This window comes from Schistocerca piceifrons, chromosome 5 (genome assembly GCF_021461385.2).
Source record: "Schistocerca piceifrons isolate TAMUIC-IGC-003096 chromosome 5, iqSchPice1.1, whole genome shotgun sequence".
NCBI classification, from domain to species: domain Eukaryota; kingdom Metazoa; phylum Arthropoda; class Insecta; order Orthoptera; family Acrididae; genus Schistocerca; species Schistocerca piceifrons.
Window position 1 is genome coordinate 680,135,818 of NC_060142.1, and position 13,899 is coordinate 680,149,716.

Sequence of the window (13,899 nt, forward strand, 5' to 3'; positions counted from 1 at the left end):
GAATTTTCTTATCACTGAATAGACTTTAATTTTTTGCTGAAGAATTTATATTTGAGTCAGATTGCGAATTTCACATTTTTTGTTGCCATTGTCAGTACATTTGATTGTGGGCAGGTTACGCTTAGCACAATGTCCATTAGCATTCATAATTAAATATTGTCTTATTTCTTTCTTTAAAAATTACGGTGGGGAGGTTACACTTGGCGACACCCAGTCCAGGATCGAATTTCGTCGAGAATCTTTTGAACAACAGTCAGATATCTGCTCTTATTTGCTTAGATATAATTAGGATTTGGCGCAACGATTTTATTAACTTGTGACTTTCTTTCTACAGGTCAACGGCAATTCGTTGCTCTGTTGTATTTGTGTGTTGCTTTTGCATTGTGCTTATTTGTTTTGTGAATATTTGTGACTATTGTAAAAATGCCGCGAAAGACTGTGAATAGTGTATCGCGAGGTATTGTGAATGAAATTACCGACTTAAACAGTTTAATGAAAAATTTGATAAAAATGACGAAAATCTCAAACAACTTAGCGAACAGGTCAAAAAACAGAGTGTGGATAGCAAACAAGATAACGAAAATCTCAAACAACAACTTAATGAACAGGTCAAACAACTTAGGGAAGATAACAAACACTTAAATGAAAAACTTGACAATAATGACGAAAATCTCAAACAGCTTAGTGAACAAATTAGAGCCGTTGCCGCGCAGTGTCATGACACTAAGGAACAGTTGCGCGTGGAAATTGAGGCTTGTTCAAAAAAAAATAGCGAAGAAATTAAGTCTGTTGCGCAGGAATTAAGAGAAATGCAAACAGCCGCAACAGATACACTCAGAGACGAAATTAGCGGAGTCGCTAAACAATGCTCTGAAAAAGCTGCACAATTACGGGACGAGTTTAGAGCAATGACGGTAGAACTTTCGCGCACTATGGACGCAAAGATAGACGCGAAATTCGAACAGCAGAACACTCAGATTAACGAGCGCTTTAATCAGCACATACAGAACAGTGATACGCATTTCCGCAGATTTATTCAGGATCAAAACAAAGTAAAACGACAAGTCATGGAAACAATCACTGCACAAAGACAAGAGGACAAACGTAAAATATTCGCGAAAGCGAAGACGTATGTAGACAATAATATTACTACAGTGTCCGACAAAATTAATACCATAGAACAATTGAACGCGGAATTACGGGATGAAATTTCTGACCTTAAATCAAAAACAGATACACACACAGTAAATATTCAAACAGTGACAGATAGATTCGAACAATTAGATCTAACACAGGATTGTGATGTTATCAAAGCTGATGTTAAAAAACTGAGCGAAACTACGTGCAAGTTGCAAAAACAGATTAATGCGTCTGATTCTAAAACCGATGATCAGGTTAAAATACTGACTGAAAAATGTGATGAATTGGCCAGTCGTATTGATGCTATCGAAAATACTAATGACAATAAATCAGACGATACTGCACCGGTTTCATTTATCCAAACACCTGAATTTCAAAATTTACAGCAGACGATTAATGAGATCGATTCATCTAACAACACGTTACGTAGGAAGTTATCAAATTTACAACAAGAAGTAACAGAGATGAAAAACATTTCAGTTAATAACATACCACAACAGACGCCACTTTATGAACATGTGTCAGACTCACGCAGCGCGTATAATTTGGGTAATCTACAGAGAGTACGAGACTTAGATTCCGATCAACCACAGTTCAATAGATTCTCTTACGATCCTGAACCTGTTCCATCATACAGAGATGATAACTTCGACTACAAACATTTTCTGTCAGTGAGAAAGTTTAAGGTTTTCAAAAACGATAGAACGCAGATTCACCCACTGGATTGGATTCAACAATTTAGCTTTGCTCTTCCACCGACTTGGCCTGTAACACACAAACTTGAATTTATTTGCAGCTTTTTGGAAGGCGAACCGGCAACCCGTATGAGACCGATCGCGAGGCAATGCTACTCAGTAGAGGAATTTCAGAATGCTTTTCTGTCAGCGTACTGGTCGAAGACGACACAGCGCGGAATTAAAGACCAACTAATTAGTTTGCCGAATTACGAGAACTCAAATTTTCCCAGTGTGACGCAATTTTTTGAGCACATGGTACAACAAAACCAATACCTGAGTAAGCCGTACAGTGAATCTGCACTTATACAATTATGCATTTCCAAATTACCACGGTCATTACGAGTGTCACTTCTAACAGGTCAGCAAAAAGAAAATATTTCAGCGTTCAGAGATCTTTTACAGCTCTTGGAAGTACAGCAATCTGATTATTCTTTTGTAAACAAAAACTTTTCTTATAATAACCAAGGTCAACAAAAGTACAGCAATTATGATCAGACACGTAATGTCAATAGGAAAGATAACAGACGCTTTAGGAACGGCAACTACCAAAATTCTAATAACAGCCAAAATTTTAATTATCAATATCGTCAAAATTTTCAGCAACAGGAACCACACTTTAGTAACAATAGAGGTGTTTCACAACAACAACATCAAAACCAGCCGGTTAGCATACCTAACCAACAATGGAATACACAAGGTCAACCAGGCTTTAATGTTTCGCCGCGTGGACGTATAGTCCCTGGTCCAACAAATAGTAACGCACGGGAGCAGAGAAACAACTGTGTACAAAGAAGACAGTATTTCAATTCCCATCGCAATACACCGTATAGGAATGACTATTACGACAGACGTAAAAACGATGAGCACAATTACCAGCGTACATATAATAACAGTCGGTCCCACCAACAGCAAAATCATACGCAAGAACATATTCTCATGAATGAACCCGACAGTAGGTACCATCCAGAGCGTAACACGTCTGGAAGAAGTAATAGGACAGTTCAAATAGTAGAAATGCCACAGAACCCTCCTAATAATAATAACACGTCAGATAGAATCTGACTAGATAATGTACAGGACGCATCTTCCAATAATACAAGCACTACCTTAGACACGCAAAATGTTGTTCACGAAAATGTAATTACTTTTGACGATATGAGAGACACTCTCTTGCAGGAAAGACCAGTTATTCAGAAAACCATTTCACATCCTGTTATCGAAATTAAAATTGGTTCATCGAAATTCTCAGCAGTAATTGATTCCGGATCACCAATATCAGTAATAAATGAGGAGACTTTTAATGAGTGCAACAAAGAGAATACCTATCCGACATTACCTTTAGGCAAAACAAAAGTGAAAGGAGCAGTATCGAGTAAAGGTGTAGATGTTAAATTACAGACGCATTTATCATTTTGTATTGGAGGTCATACTTTCCACTCTAATTTTTGGATTGTTCCTTTATTGACAACAGACATTATTTTAGGCACGAATTTTCTGGTACAACACGACGCAGTTATCGATTTTCAGAATTCTTATTTAATGTTAAAGGATGAAAATGTACAATTGGCTTTAGAATTTCAGCACTCTTTATCTGCGGAAGAACAAACAATTAACCGCACAGAGGTCATTTCCGCAACACGTAACATAGACTGTAATCCCACATTGTTCACGGATACGTACGTACACAACTATAATACTCCAGACGAAGCTGACTACGACGTAATACAAATGATTTCCGATAAAGTTAAAGAGAGTAGTGCAATTACAGACGACGAACGAACGCAATTACACAAAATTCTTTTACAGCAAGCTCCAGTTTTCGACAACATTCCTGGTACTATGTCCGGATTTATGTATGAATTTCAAGTCAAACAGCACGATACATTTAAAGCTAAGCATTATCCTATTCCGTATATTCATAGAGAACAAGTTAAAAAAGAATTACAGGATATGCTCGACCAAGGAATTATTGAACCAGCAGTTAGTCCGTACATAAACCCGCTACATATTGTTAAGAAGAAAGATGGCTCACTTCGCCTTGTACTTGATTCACGTCACATTAATGACATTATTATTAATGAAACAGATCGACCACAGACATTAGAGGAACTTCTACAGAAATTTCACGGTACAGCTATTTATTCTACACTAGATTTGAAATCGGGATTTTGGCAAATTCAACTTCATCCAAATTGCAGAAAATATACAGCTTTTCTCTGTTTCGGCGACTGTTATCAATTTCGCAAATTACCGTTCGGCTTAACTATTTCTTCTGCAGCTTTTATTCGCGGTTTGAACACAATACTTCCGACAGAACTTAAAGACAGAATTACGACGTATGTAGACGACATTCTTATCGCAGAAGCTAACTGGTCTGAACACAATCTGATTCTTGAACAACTGTTACAAACTTTTCATGCACAAGGACTTACAGTTAATCTTAGTAAATCGCACTTTGGCAAAACTTCTATAAAATTTCTTGGACACGTGATTTCAGCAGAAGGCATTGCACCTGATCCGGAAAAACTTCAGGCTCTACGTGACATTACTGTTCCTACAACAAAAAAGCAATTACGCAGTTTTTTGGGCTTAATTAACTTTTTTCGTAAATTTATTCATCACTCTGCTCTAGACACACCCAGATTATGTCAATTAACAGGTAAAAACACTATTTGGTCTTGGGATAAGCAAGCACATTCTGAATTCATGAACCTGAAGCATGCTTTGTTGAATGCTCCACTTTTATCGCACCCCGATCTTACTAGAAATTTTTCCATTGCCGCTGACAGTTCCAACACCGCTTCAGGCGTACATATTTTCCAGGAAATTGAAGAAGATGGTTCTACAGTAATTAAAAACATCGCGTTTGCAAGTCGCATTTTGTCACCCGCTGAACGAAATTATTCCGTTACAGAACTGGAAACATTATGTGTTGTATGGGCTTTTACGAGATTTAGACACTTTCTTTATGGCAGACATACCACCGTCTACACAGACCACAGAGCAATACAATTTTTGCTTTCAGCTAAATTTACTCACGACAGATTAAGCAGATGGAAACTTTATTTACAAGAATTTAATTTTACAATAGTTCACATTCCCGGCAAACAAAATGTTATAGCAGACGCACTATCGCGTTCTCTCGGCAACAATCAGCAAGACGTAGCAACCAACTTCTGCAAAACGAATTTCAGTGTCATGTACATTCAGCAAGTTGCATTTGAAAACTTTATTTCATCGTCATTACAGGACATAGCACAAGAGCAAAATAAAGACAATGTGTGGAAAGAAATTAAACACCTTTGGCAAGATAGAAAAAATGTTACGATTAGGAACCATTACACAGTACGCAATGACATTCTGTTTCGCCGCTCTCATCCTGACAGCAACAATTGGTTATTATGCATTCCTGACGAACTGGTTAACAAATTAATTTGGTACACTCATTTAAGTTACGCACATTACGGAGCACGAAAATGTTTTCTTATACTGAGACAGAACTCTTATTTTACTAACATGGAGAAACGTATACGACGAGTTTTAGCGTCTTGTAAAATTTGCCAGAAAGCTAAATCAGACACCACTTCACATATTCCTCCATTATATCCCATTATACCTGTTAAATTAAGACACATGGCCGCAGTAGATATTTTTGGTCCGATTCCGAGAACTAACAGAGGTTTTTGCTACATCTTTGTCGCTGTTGAGCTCACTTCAAAATTTGTTACTTTCACTCCATTACGCAAAGCTACTGCTAAAACTGTTTCGAAAGCATTTGTAAAACATTTTCTATTTCATGTAGGGCATGTGATGAAAGTAATTTCTGACAATGGATCTCAATTTCGTAGTAGTGTATGGACACGCATGTTACGAGCCAGAAACATTTCTCCGATTTATATATCCAAGTACCACGCTTCTTCGAACCCCTGTGAAAGATTAATGAAAGAAATTGGTAAGCTGTGCCGAATATACTGCCACAAAAGACATATTGATTGGGATACACACATACTCTCATTCCAAGACGTAATTAATTCCATTCCAAATGAATCCACTATGCTATCTCCATCTGTTATACTGAAAAACGTTGAGCCACCAAACAAAATTAAAGAATTAGTAAACTTCCCTAAATGTCGTCGACTGAGACACCACGAAATAATTGACATTGCGCTGAACAACATCAAACGTGCCGCAGAGCGCCGGAGAAGACAGCAAAAACAGGTTTGTAGACGCCGAGACTTTCACGTTGGACAGAAAATATTAGTACGTACACACTATTTATCCAGTAAATTAAAAGGTAAGTGCAGTAAATTTGAACTTCTATACGCAGGTCCATATCGGATTCGCAGCATCCCTCACCCCAATGTTGTACACGTCGAAACTTTGAGAACTAGAAAATCGAAAGGCAACCACCATATCTCAAACATTAAACCGTTTATTGAATGAAGACCCTTTATGATTCAACACACTATGATGTCATTTATTAATGCCATTATTTCACTTGACTAATTACTGATGATTATCGCATTTTTTCTTGGCAAGTGCCCGGCAAGGTAAGGTTAGCAGGTCGCTTTTCTTGTCGTTACACATCAGACCGTGCACATTTTCCATTTTTTTTGTGTGTATGATTGTACTCCAGTTTTGTTTATATGCACTGTGAAATAGTTAAGATATAACACACACCAGTCGACTTTGACACTTTTTGCCTTATGACATCTCAACATCGTGACTGTTTTACATTTTCTGCTGCTGCATTGTATTATTCTGTGTACATTTTTGCATCTGAATACTGTCAATGTCTTTGACATATTACGTTTTCTGTCATGTTATGCTGTATGGTTAATTATGTTACCATAAACCAGTCATTATTTAGTGGGTATATGATTTAAATGCAAGACATTAATCTCTGTTCATCAATTTCAGAAAGAAATGATGCGTGTAAGAAATAAATTCAACAGAAACGGGAATTTCACCTACGGAATAAACGAAAGAAGATGCAATAACTTTATGAGGAAGAGTAAATGGATCAGGATTAACAAGCATTAACAAGAATATACTATACTCATCGTAGAATAGCAGTCTTAACTAATTTTTTCTTTCAGAATACAAGGTGATTGATGCAGGCTGTCAGACTGGACTACACATCTTAGTTTTAGTGATGAAATATGCTAGAGATAAGGAATAGTTGTATAATGAGTAATGAAGTGATTTTTTGCTGATGAAAATGAATACTGATGAATAATGATGAAGGATTATGAATAATGAAGTTTTTCTTTACAGGTGATGATAATAATGAAGTTATGATAATATGGATAATGAAGTGATTGATAATGAAGTTTTTTTTTTTACAGATGAGGATAATGTTGAAGTTATGTATTTATGCTATGTAGTTATTTAAGTATTTGTTGCAGTTTGTTTTGACAGCAGGTGTTACATTGCATAGTAGGATGATGGAAAGTTTTGGAAAGGACAGCTATGGAACACATTTTATACACATTTCACTACCTGTTAATTCGAAGTTCACTACTTTTCAGCATAGTGTGCGTTTCTTCTTTCAGGTCAATAATCCATTTTGTATTTTTTCCAGGAGAAGCACTTTCATGATACTTACTAAACCTGTTACTTATTATACCTGTTCTAGTACTTGCATTTTTATTTTTTTTTTACCCATTTGTGTCTATCATTTATAAATATGATCACATATACTGCCTTGTTACATAACCTTGCTACAGCTGACTCATGACGAATGATGTTACCTATCCTCATTTGCAGCAATAGGTCAAAAGCAAAAAAGTGTTATGCCTCAGCAATTAATTATCGATCCCAACGCAATGCATTGCTAACAAAAAAATGTATTAACAGTCCCAAATAGTGATACCAGTTTGAGAAAATTCTGAATAATACTGATTAGCTCTGAATAGTATGTCACTTGAGTAATGACTTCTTATTGAGACAACAAAAATACACATATGTATAAAATAATGCTTTGTCACTAGCTAATAACTGCCACTATTTATTGTAATGAGACTACTTATAATGCCTGTGATTATTAATGCTATGACAGTAATTAACTGATTTTTAATAATGACTTCGTGATGATCTGAATAATACTGAATGATGAACTATGTTTTATTCCATTCAATACTTGCTGGGCACTGAGTGCCAATAATTAATGTCAGTCGATGAATTGTTATTAATTATGCCATTAATTAGTTCTTGTTTTCTATGTTCATACTTTGTAATTTGAAATGAATGTGACTGTTTAATAATGCTTTGTAATTAGGAGAAGGCTAATGATTCTTACTATATTAGAATGACAAATGATTAATTAACTGTAATTAGGAAAAAGCTAATGATTAATACTATTGAAATGACAAATGATTAATTAACTGACACATAATTAATTAACTATGCTATACTTTGTAACTGGAAAAGAATATGATTCTTACTATATTGAAATGACAAATGATGCTATGCTTTGTAATTAGAAGGCTAATGAATCTTAATTACTGTTTAATAATGCTTTGTACTTAGGAGAAGGCTAATAATTCTTACTATATTGGAATGACAAATAATTAATTAACGATGCCATACTTTGTAACTGGAAAGGAATGTGACTGTTTAATAATGCTTTGTAATTAGGAAAAGGCTAATGATTAATACTATTGGAATGACAAATGATTAATTAACCATGCTATACTTTGTAACTAGGAAAAGAAGGTTACTGATTCTATGTAAAACAATTAATGAACATTTTTCTGTAATACTTCATACTTGGTACAGAAATGTTCAATAACTGGGCTATGAATGCCACAAACTGCTAATTAAGTCTGTAATTGTCAATATTATGTGACTTGATGTCCTTCACCTCATAAGCTGACTACCCTAAATTACTGCAATGTCCATTTGTCCTGTTTATCCTAGTGATCATGGAGCACTATATTTGGTTTTTGCACTAATTCTACGTTGGTGTGCCTTGTAAGAGCGTGGTGTTGACACGACATGCTGTCCACCACCGTGAGCAATGAAGACGTTATTATGGTCCCACTGTTTGGTGTACCTAATGTACTGCCAAAATGAAAACATGGAACATTACTACGACAGTTCAGTGTCTTGGCTACACTGATAAATTCTGATGGGAAAAGAACTTCAAGTTGTGTCACTTGGTGTTGTACTTCTGTGGAAAGATATGGACTTTCAGAGCAGCTGTGTGCAATCTAAAGTGCTACAACCATGATGCAATCCTTCCCTTTCCTATCCTGATTCTTGTCACATAAAAAAAAATTTTTTTGGTAACATCATTTATGTTCATAGGTTATACATTTTTCGATTCGCTGAACTCCAGTGCGAGTACACTTATGTCACTGGTCGACATGATGTTTGCCATTATGTTTATTTGTTGTGAAAATGCTAAAGACATTTTTCAGTGCATGTGCACTTTGGACATGATTTTTTTGCCATTATGTTTATTTATTGCGAAAATGCTAAAGACATTTTTCGATTTGTTCTGAAGTACAGTATATGTACACTCTTGTCTTTTATATTGTATATACATTTTTTTATTTTCTGAACTACAGTGCATGTGCACTTCTGTTAGGTGTTAATATGTTTTCTACTGAACTTCAGTGCCTGTACACTTATCTCATTTTTCAATATGTTTTCTACTATTCTGTATATTCAATACTTTAATGCGAATGCACTTATGCCATTTGTTACTAATTGTACATACATTTCATCAATTACTGATATGTTCTCAACTGCAGTGCATGTGCACTCATGTCACTTGTCAACATAATATTTTTTGCCAGTCTGTTTATTTGTTCTGAATATGCTAAAGAATTTTTTCAGTGCCTGTGCACTTTGTTATCTGTCAAATAATTTGTATATACATTTTTCTGATTTGCTACTATGTTTTGTACTCACATTTTGTCTTTGTCTGATATACACTCCTGGAAATTGAAATAAGAACACCGTGAATTCATTGTCCCAGGAAGGGGAAACTTTATTGACACATTCCTGGGGTCAGATACATCACATGATCACACTGACAGAACCACAGGCACATAGACACAGGCAACAGAGCATGCACAATGTCGGCACTAGTACAGTGTATATCCACCTTTCGCAGCAATGCAGGCTGCTATTCTCCCATGGAGACGATCGTAGAGATGCTGGATGTAGTCCTGTGGAACGACTTGCCATGCCATTTCCACCTGGCGCCTCAGTTGGACCAGCGTTCGTGCTGGACGTGCAGACTGCGTGAGACGACGCTTCATCCAGTCCCAAACATGCTCAATGGGGGACAGATCCGGAGATCTTGCTGGCCAGGGTAGTTGACTTACACCTTCTAGAGCACGTTGGGTGGCACGGGATACATGCGGACGTGCATTGTCCTGTTGGAACAGCAAGTTCCCTTGCCGGTCTAGGAATGGTAGAACGATGGGTTCGATGACGGTTTGGATGTACCGTGCACTATTCAGTGTCCCCTCGACGATCACCAGTGGTGTACGGCCAGTGTAGGAGATCGCTCCCCACACCATGATGCCGGGTGTTGGCCCTGTGTGCCTTGGTCGTATGCAGTCCTGATTGTGGCGCTCACCTGCACGGCGCCAAACGCGCATACGACCATCATTGGCACCAAGGGAGAAGCGACTCTCATCGCTGAAGACGACACGTCTCCATTCGTCCCTCCATTCACGCCTGTCGCGACACCACTGGAGGCGGGCTGCACGATGTTGGGGCGTGAGCTGAAGACGGCCTAACGGTGTGCGGGACCGTAGCCCAGCTTCATGGAGACGGTTGCGAATGGTCCTCGCCGATACCCCAGGAGCAGCAGTGTCCCTAATTTGCTGGGAAGTGGCGGTGCGGTCCCCTACGGCTCTGCGTAGGATCCTACGGTCTTGGCGTGCATCGGTGCGTCGCTGCGGTCCGGTCCCAGGTCGACGGGCACGTGCACCTTCCGCCGACCACTGGCGACAACATCGTTGTACTGTGGAGACCTCACGCCCCACGTGTTGAGCAATTCGGCGGTACGTCCAGCCGGCCTCCCGCATGCCCACTATACGCCCTCGCTCAAAGTCCGTCAACTGCACATACGGTTTACGTCCACGCTGTCGCGGCATGCTACCAGTGTTAAAGACTGCTATGGAGCTCCGTATGCCACGGCAAACTGGCTGACACTGACGGCGGCGGTGCACAAATGCTGCGCAGCTAGCGCCATTCGACGGCCAACACCGCGGTTCTTGGTGTGTCCGCTGTGCCGTGCGTGTGATCATTGCTTGTACAGCCCTCTCGCAGTGTCCGGAGCAAGTATGGTGGGTCTGACACAACGGTGTCAATGTGTTCTTTTTTCCATTTCCAGGAGTGTATTTTGTACTTAGTGCGTGTGCACAACATTTAAATATTCTGTAAGTTGTAGAATTTTGTTAATTAAAGAAAAATTTTGCCGCGCTTGGCAAGTCCAAATGACTCACCATCGCTGCCAAATTTTTGCCCCCCCAGTGGAGGGTTATGAAACACGTATGTAACATAGCAGCGATGGCGAGGCATTGTAGCATCTGTGACCAGAGAGTATGCGCTTGACCGCGCGAGTGTTGCGAGCGGTTCTCAGTCTGTCAGTCAGTCGTTGCGAGTCTGTAGCTCTGTCTAGTTGAGGGCAGTACTCTGTCTGTAGTCGTGGCAGTCGGTAGCTCGGTTTAGTTGCGAGCGGTCGGTCAGTAGTAGTCGTGCAGTGCAGTACGCTAATAGTCGTCATGCAGAGCGGTCGGTCAGTAGTAGCAGCCCAGTGCGGTTGTGTGATGTAGGCGGTCGGTAACACTGGTCAAGATGCTGAATGAGGTATACTGATAATTAATATAATCATTAGATAATGTAAAAATTTATTTATTGTGATTATTCTCGAACAAGTGCCCCAATAATAATTTTTATTTGAAAAGCATTTTTTTCAAAATTTTAATTTTTATTGAACTAAAAATTTCGTTGCACTTCCCATTTCATTCCACTTCTTTTAAAGAAAATTTTCAGTAAAATCACAGAAAAAAGGAATATTATTATTTGCAATGCAGTTCCTCCAAGCCGTGCGCAAAGATAAGAGCAGAAATTTGACATCCAGTTATACTGAGGTAAGAATCTAATTCTGATTGTTTTACACAGGGCCAAAGACCGATGTTTCGGTTTAATTGAATTTTCTTATCACTGAATAGACTTTAATTTTTTGCTGAAGAATTTATATTTGAGTCAGATTGCGAATTTCACATTTTTTGTTGCCATTGTGGGCAGGTTACGCTTAGCACAATGTCCATTAGCATTCATAATTAAATATTGTCATATTTCTTTCTTTAAAAATTACGGTGGGGAGGTTACAATATATATATTTGAATTACAAAAAACTAATAAAAAAAATTGCATGTCGCGAGATTCGATCCGGCGACCCTCGGATTACGAACCCGAGCGCTTACCGCTGCGCCACGACGATGTAGAAAATTAGTAATCGTAGAGATTATTTCACCGGAACGGTTTCTTTTAACTGTCGATTTTCTCGACAGCGGCTGAGAAGTGCATCTTGGTGCTTTGCGACATTACACCTCTGGCCATGAGCTTTTATTATGCGCTGTATGAATCGAATCTGAATTTCACAATTGACGGCCTCCCCTTGTGAGTACACCTAAGCCAAAAGAGACAAAACTTCACTTCTTCCTTCTACGGTAAAAATAGAAGCAGAAGAAAAAACGAGGTTTATGAGGAAGGCAATAGCTGTATCCAAAGGCTAGACTCTTCTGAAAGTATTGAAACTGTAAAGAAAAAGAAGAATAAGAAAAGGAAGCGGAAGAAAGACGCAAAGGGCCACCAAAGAGAAATGTTAGCGAAGAGAGATCATACTCAAGAGGCTCAATAATAAAAATGTTCATCAGGTACAGACATTGCAGAAAGTAACGAAAATAACTTTGATGAATGAAATGAGGACAAATGTGTTGGCTGTGTTGAAATCTGTTACGAAACTGAGAAAAATTACGATTGGATTCAGTGTGTTGCTGGTTCACGATGGTGAACATTTGGTGCTAAGACTAACTGCTGTGATGAGAGAAAGACAGACTAATGCTAGAACAAAACCAACAACTCATTAGAAAAGCAAAGTTCCAGTCAAATTTCATAATAAACTGATAAAATTGGTTTAGACTAAAATATTTAATAGTATAGTTCTGTGTTCGTTACAACATATTCCAAACAAAAATATCAAATTTTAATTGATTCTTGTCTTCACATATAGCCATTTCTATATGGTCCATCTCTCCCAGTACACTGGTCGATCTGACCCATGTACCTACTTTAATTTTATCATATCTCTTGTACTTTAAGTGGTAGCAGCACAATAATATATTGTACTTAAGTTTGTATGACACTCTGTACGAATATGCCACCAGAAATTAAAAAACAAACACACACACACACACACACACACAGAAATTTTGTGTTGAAGAAGACAGGTGGTTCAATTCTCTCAGACTTATTATACTTGCTTCTTAGTGAAAAACTGTAATCATACATACAGCACCTTATGTGTAGGGAAAATAAAACACGAGAGCGTCCCTGATAAAGGTTTCTTATGATCATTGTAGTTAGGTGCACAACTATGTCAGACATGAAGTTCGTATGCAATAAGAGAGACTTCAAGAAGTTGACCATACCATGTGTAGTTTTATTTGAAACTAGATGGCTCTTGCGGCTGCGCTCGTATATCAGGAGTTTTGTTATGATAGGTGACGATGAGGAATTAAATTTCTTTCAGTCTCGATATAAAGGCACCACGTCTCTCTTTCCCTCGTATAGCATTGAAATAACGCCGTCATAGCGATCTTCAAGCGTCTCAGGAGCTATAAGAGACGCGTGTCACTGAACGCCTAAAACTAGACGGGCGTGTGACTGTTCCATGTCTCTAGTTCTTACCGTATTTTAGGGACTATATAGAACGCACTTTTTTCTTCGAAAAATGCGTGGATGTACCGAGCAACTTTTTATCGTAATCAGA